This window comes from Belonocnema kinseyi, chromosome 3 (genome assembly GCF_010883055.1).
Source record: "Belonocnema kinseyi isolate 2016_QV_RU_SX_M_011 chromosome 3, B_treatae_v1, whole genome shotgun sequence".
NCBI lineage: Eukaryota > Metazoa > Arthropoda > Insecta > Hymenoptera > Cynipidae > Belonocnema > Belonocnema kinseyi.
The window spans coordinates 28,284,235-28,290,611 of record NC_046659.1 but is presented as its reverse complement, the minus strand read 5'-3'; positions in this window follow the sequence as shown (position 1 = coordinate 28,290,611).

Below are 6,377 nucleotides of genomic sequence, written 5' to 3'. Positions count from 1 at the left end.
AAATCGAAGCAAAATATTAATATTCTTCGAAGCATAAATGCTGAACGCAGGCCTTTTTCAGACCAAAGAAGAAACTACATTATTATATTTTAATCATGGTTAGCCAAGCATACGTACTGAATAGTAAATAACATATTACTTACAATTGAAGTACAAGTCCACAACGAAGTTCGATAAACATACCGATTCAATGTACTCTGTTCTTAATTTTATTGTCAAATTTTTTGTGCTTAAAACATTCAGAGTTACATTATGGCTACCCAGATTTGGAAGAACATTGAGATGTTATTTAAAAACGGCTCCTACTTCTCATGCAGCTTCCTTTTCATTAATATTCACTGAATAGTTGAATTTATTATAGGGTGAAGGAATCGATTATAGAGTTGTTCTGTTTGTCACAACAAAAAAATTACGTACAAAAATCCCTGTACATTTCAAAATAGTGAAAATATGTAGGATTTAATCTTCTATCTCGGCAATAGGAAAGTTATCGACAATTTGTGTCTTTATTCTATAAAAGTAATGTATTTAAAGTTCATGCAAATGCTATAGTATTCATATATACATATAGTAATGTTAAGGGATTTTGAACATTTGTTTAGCCATGTTAACAACATTTTATTAGAATGGACTAAAGAAGATCGATTACTACTAACTAATTGTAGATACTTTTTCATCTAAAAAAATTATAAAGGGGGGAAATTTGTCGGCTGCCGAAAAAAACATGTTTTTTACTATTACTCGCAATGAGCATGATAAATCTGGAACGGATTATCTTAAATAAAAAAATCAAAAAGATTTCTAGTATATTTTTTGAAGAGTACCTTAACGAAAGGTTTAGCAAAATTTTGATTTACAAAAAATGGCGACGATTTTTCCAAAAATTACCATTTTTTAGGTTCTAAAAATTCCGTTCTTTAGCAAAAAAAATGTTCGCCTAATTGAAGATCCTTTTGTTCGTTCACGAACTCCGTATAAAAGATATACTAATGAAATCTTGTTTGTTCTCTGACTTCAGATAATCCGTTCCAGAGTTAACATTCTCACCGCAAGTAATAATAAAAAAAATTTTTTGCGGCAGCTTCCGTATTTCCCCTACTTTTCAATATTTTTTAATAGAAAAGAACCTAGAAATATGTAGTGATCGTTCCTTTGTCGTCTATTTCAATAAAATGTTGTCAACATGGTTAAAAAAAATCTTGAAAATTCCATTAATATTACTAGACATAACCGCTTACATAACTAGAGGAGTTATTCACACTAAAAACTTTACCAACATTGTTGACTATACCCTGATTTGCGACCCCCTTTCCCCCAAAATATTCTCGGTGCTCTTAACCCAACATTCCAAATGATTTTGTATTTCCTATGTAAAAAGTCAAAAGTTAACGTTGAGGTCAGAATAATGCAATATAACAGAATTAAAGCAAATGTACCTTGTCGTTGATCAATTCGAATCCATTTTAAACCATACAGGTTCTAGACTTCAATTATGTAGCAGACTCTTTCAGCGAAGAAATATGTTGCTTTTTACAGGAAATTATGGGACTATTTTAAAAAAATATATTTTAATTTATACAAGATCTAAAAGAACTATTTTCATCAAATTAAAATGCAAATTTGTAAAAAATGAAAAAAATATTTTCTGCAAATCCCCAGCTGCCGTATTTTTTTAAAATATGATTTGAAAGTTCTTGTATATATAATCAGAAAAAATTTGGTTGTAAAAGCAAAATTGTGGTTGAATAAAAGAAAGAATATGGTAGTTATATGGAAAATAAAATATTTGGTTTACCTAAGACGATTTTTTGATTATTATAATTTGTTTGATTATACCATACATTTTGGCTGGTCCAAGCAAATATTATGATTCATCGAAGTGAAACTTTTAGTTAATCCAAGTATCTGTTTTGCTCAATCCACTCAAGTAATCTCGCATATGTTTCACGTAATCACTAAATCTCAATTCATTTTGTTTCCGAATCACTTATTTTGATAGGAATCGCCGGGTTGCAAACGTAGACGGATTATATTTTTATGTTATTTAGACGACAAGAACTCTTACACTTTAACTGTCATCTTGAATTTGAGTAAGTGATCGTACCAAGTTCCAATGCGTCCATGACTTTCAAGATGCTTTCAACAAAATATATTGGCTGATATATGCCCCTCTAACTTATTTGGTATATCCAACAAAGAATGTTGTTTAAGCAATAAAATATTTTCTGAAATCAACCAAACTATTGAACCAAAAACTTTAAATGATTGAACCAAACGAATTTATTTAACCGAGCAAAATTTTGTTCATTTGACCAAAAATTTTTCTGAAATCAACACAAAGAAGTCAACAAAACGATTTCTTTGCATGAAGAAATTTTTTTCTGGGTGTATCCCTAATTGTTTCCTAGTCAAATGCAAAAACTTTATTTGATGAAAAAAATTCTTGTGGCTATAAAAATGGGTTTGCCCGTTTAAAAATCACAGAATATTTTCCTTGCAGAATGCCATATTAAAAGAAAAAGCTGCCTGTTTTGCGGGTACATTCTCATCGCGCGCTGGGCGTGCGGCTAGCAAGTTTGAGCGCGCCTAGGGCACGCGTCTGTTGAATCTCGCGCGTCGCGCTCGATAATGGGTTACCTCGCGCTCCCCTCGTGGATATTTATTCTTTGCATTTGGAATGCTTGAACGAAAATCTATGAAAAAGTTTTATTTTAGATCGCAGTATTTATATGTGTCTTCATATTCTGAATTTTGTACCTAATTAAGTATAATTGAAGATTAAGTTGCTCAAAGCTCTGTAGGCTTTGAGATACACATTCCCATCGTGACACTCGCGCTGCGCGCTCGATTTTTGACAGACACTTGTAAATGTATATTTTCTAAACCACCTTAAAATAAATAAAAAACTGCAATCCTTTTTTATGACATTTTTCTTTATTTAGCATTGTTATGCTTAGAATAGAATGTTGGTTTTCATATTATTTTTGTGGATAAAGCAAAAAATCCTAAAAGTTTTCTTTTATATTTTTAATGTATCTCACGCCATTTAGCAAGTTCAAAAAATTGGATCATCTTAAAAAATATGCAATTTTTGTTTGTAAGAGATCCGTAAGTTTAAAGCGTTATTTTTCTACATTTGAACGGGATTTCCAAATTATCTTGATGAAGTTTTTCAATTGGAGACAAACTATCGAGCGCAAAACGCAAGTTTTGTGATGAAAATGTAATCGTCTAACCTGTAAGTGCTTTGACAACCTTCTTTAAAAACAAATCGAAAAAAAATCAGTTACAATTCATGGCTGTAACTCCTTAAAAGTTTAAATCACAGTTTTCGATTTAAGTTACAATATTTATGATATTTGAAAAAAATGTAGTTAAAGTCGAGGCTAAAATGTGCGCATTAAACGTATGAAAACAAGCGGGAGAGCGTACCCGCGCGCCCTAGGCGCACCCAAACTTGGCGCGAAGCTCTCCGCGCTCAGCGCGAAAAGAGAATGTGCACGCGTGAAGTGATTATTAACTAATTTTCAGATCTTTTTTAGTATCACAATTTTTGTTCAATCATGTTTTTTCGTATCCTGCATAGTTTAACCAAAAAAAATTAAATTTTGGATTTTCCATTATTTGTTGTGCAATAAAAATTTGAATTTTCGATTTTCTAAGAAATTCCAGAAAGTTGTTATGATAATCTTGAAGGGGTTTCAAAGAGCAAAGTTTTTATTTTCTTGACTCTTGTTATATCATGCCCTGTTTGGCTTAAAATTTTGATTTTCAATTGATTTAAAAATTTTTGAAAATGCTATAACTGAGAATTTTTTAATTTTAAATAGTGATTTTGATAAATTGTTTGGCTTTCTTAGCACTATGAATAGTTGTAGATAACATTTTTAAATATTTAAAAAATTGTCCTAAACATTTTACAAAAATGCTGTAACTTTTTGAGTTTTCATCCGAAATGGCTGGTTAACGAACTGGTCCTTTCTTTTAAGACCTGAAAAATGTTTGCCAAAGATCCATTTGATCCGTTCATTTTTTATTGAGTTATCGTGTTTACAGACGGAAGGCCAGCCGGAAGGACAGACCGTCAGACGCAATTTAAAAAATTGATTGACGTGTTCAGGGGGTCACGAAATGTAAAGATCCGTTGAAAAATTGTGTTGTCAAATTTTGGACAATTCTAAAACTTTCTCAATCATAAATGATGAGAATGTAAAAATGCTGCCCTCTGCACGGGCACAATCTTATCACGCACTGCACATGTGGCTCGCAAGTTTTGGTGCACCTGTAGCGCGCGTCTGTCGGATCTCGCTCTGCGCACTCAATAATGGGTTAACTCACGCTTCGCGCTCGGATATTTACTCTATGTACTTTGAATGCTTGGATTAAATTTTAGTAAAAACATACCTTTTAGATCTTAGTTTTTTCATGCATCTTCATAGTATCAATTTTTTTCGTGATAAAGTATAGTTAAAGATCAAATTACTCAATGCTCTATAGGCTTTGAGGTACACATGCGTTCATATACTAAAAATATTAAATATTTTTTCATTGTATTTTTAATGGATAAAATAAAATCTCCTACAGTTTTTCTTTTAGCCTTTTTACGTATCTCGCGTCTTTTGGCATAATATAGTAACTTTCGATTTTTGTATGTCAATTTCGATAGAAAAAATTTAAAATGATGAGTTATGTCGAAAAATGATTTCAAGAAAATTTGTAAGAATTTTTATAAGTCGAAATTCTTGCATAAACTTTTCCCATATTTTGCGTCGTTTTTGGCGCAAAGTTTGGATTTTATATTTTTTGCATAGCATTTTCAATAAATAAAATCGAAATTACAAGTCCTATGGAAAAATGGTTGTGAGAAATTTGGTACGATGTTTTAAAAGCTATAATTGCTCATCAATACTTTTTCTAGTATTTTGCGTCGCTTAATTCACAATTCGAATTTTTATTTTGATAGTATTTTGTATAAATATAACAAAATGACAATTCCTATCAAAAATGGTTTTTAATTTTTGTACAGCATTTTCGATAAATAAAACCCAAATAAATCAACAAATAGTCTACTGTGAAACTTTTTTCAGTATCTCACGTTGTTTGGATCATAACTTTAATTTAACATGTTTTCATAGTGTTTTCGACAAATAAGACTGAAACGACAAGTTCTATTATAAAACGTTTTTTAAAGATATTATAAGAAGTTTCTAAAAGCTATAATTCCTCTTTAAGACTTTTTCTTATATTTTGCGTCATTTGGATAAAAATTTGAATTTTTTATTACTTTATAGTATTTTAGATAATTAAAATCAAAATATCCAATTTTCTGAACAAATTGTTAAGGGCAAAATTACAGATCTTTTAAAAAGCTACGATTATTAAACCCATTTTTTTAAGTGTTTGTCGTCATTTGGCTTAAAACTAAGATTTTCTACTTATTAATTTGCGACGCATAAATAAAAAATACGAATTCTATTGAAAAATATTTACATTTTTTTAAAAATATTTAGAAAAGATTCAATTCTTCTCTCAAACTTTTTTAATGGATCTGCCGACGTTTTGACGTAAAATTGGAATATTACACTTTTGTATAACATTTTTGATACATGAAACCATAAGCGTTGGTTAATAAATGTTGGTTAACGAACACGTTCTTTCTTTTAGGACAAAAAAGTGTATGAAAGCTTAATTTGATCCGTTTATTTTTTCTACAGTTACTGCGTTTACGGATGGACGGAAAGATATACGGACAGACATAATTTCCAAATCTTTATTTTCGGTTTCAGAGGGTCTCAAAACATGGAGATCCATTGAAAATCTGAGATGTGAAGTTTCCCAGTGGGCACAAAACTATGAAAATTTCAAGACCGTCCTTGGGACGTACCAAGGACGTCCTATTTCAGCCCAATTAACGTCTCTTAAGATCCAATGTCCTAAAGATGACCTATATACGTCTTAAAAGCATATACGTCCTCGGAACATCTTTCTTACTGGCATTAGACGTCTTAAGAGCATCCCTAGGAGGTCCAAAATACATGTTATAAAAGACGTCTTAGGGATGTCCCAAAAACGTCTACTAGGATATCCTTAATTTTTTTTCCCATTGAGTTAGGACGATTTTAATATTTTCTCACTCATAGAATTTTACTGATAAAATTTGCGGTTTTTTGAATAACGCACGTCAAAATTCAAATGTTGTTGTTTCATTGTCCCGTTTGAAGAACAACGCGAATTCATTAAAAAAATGTTGTTCTGAAACATTTTATTGCAACTTTAATCGTTTTTCCATAAACTAAATTTGCAAATATGTAATATTTTTTATGATTTAAACTTTACACATACGGTCTACTGAGCAGCCTTACCGTTTTTAACTTCTG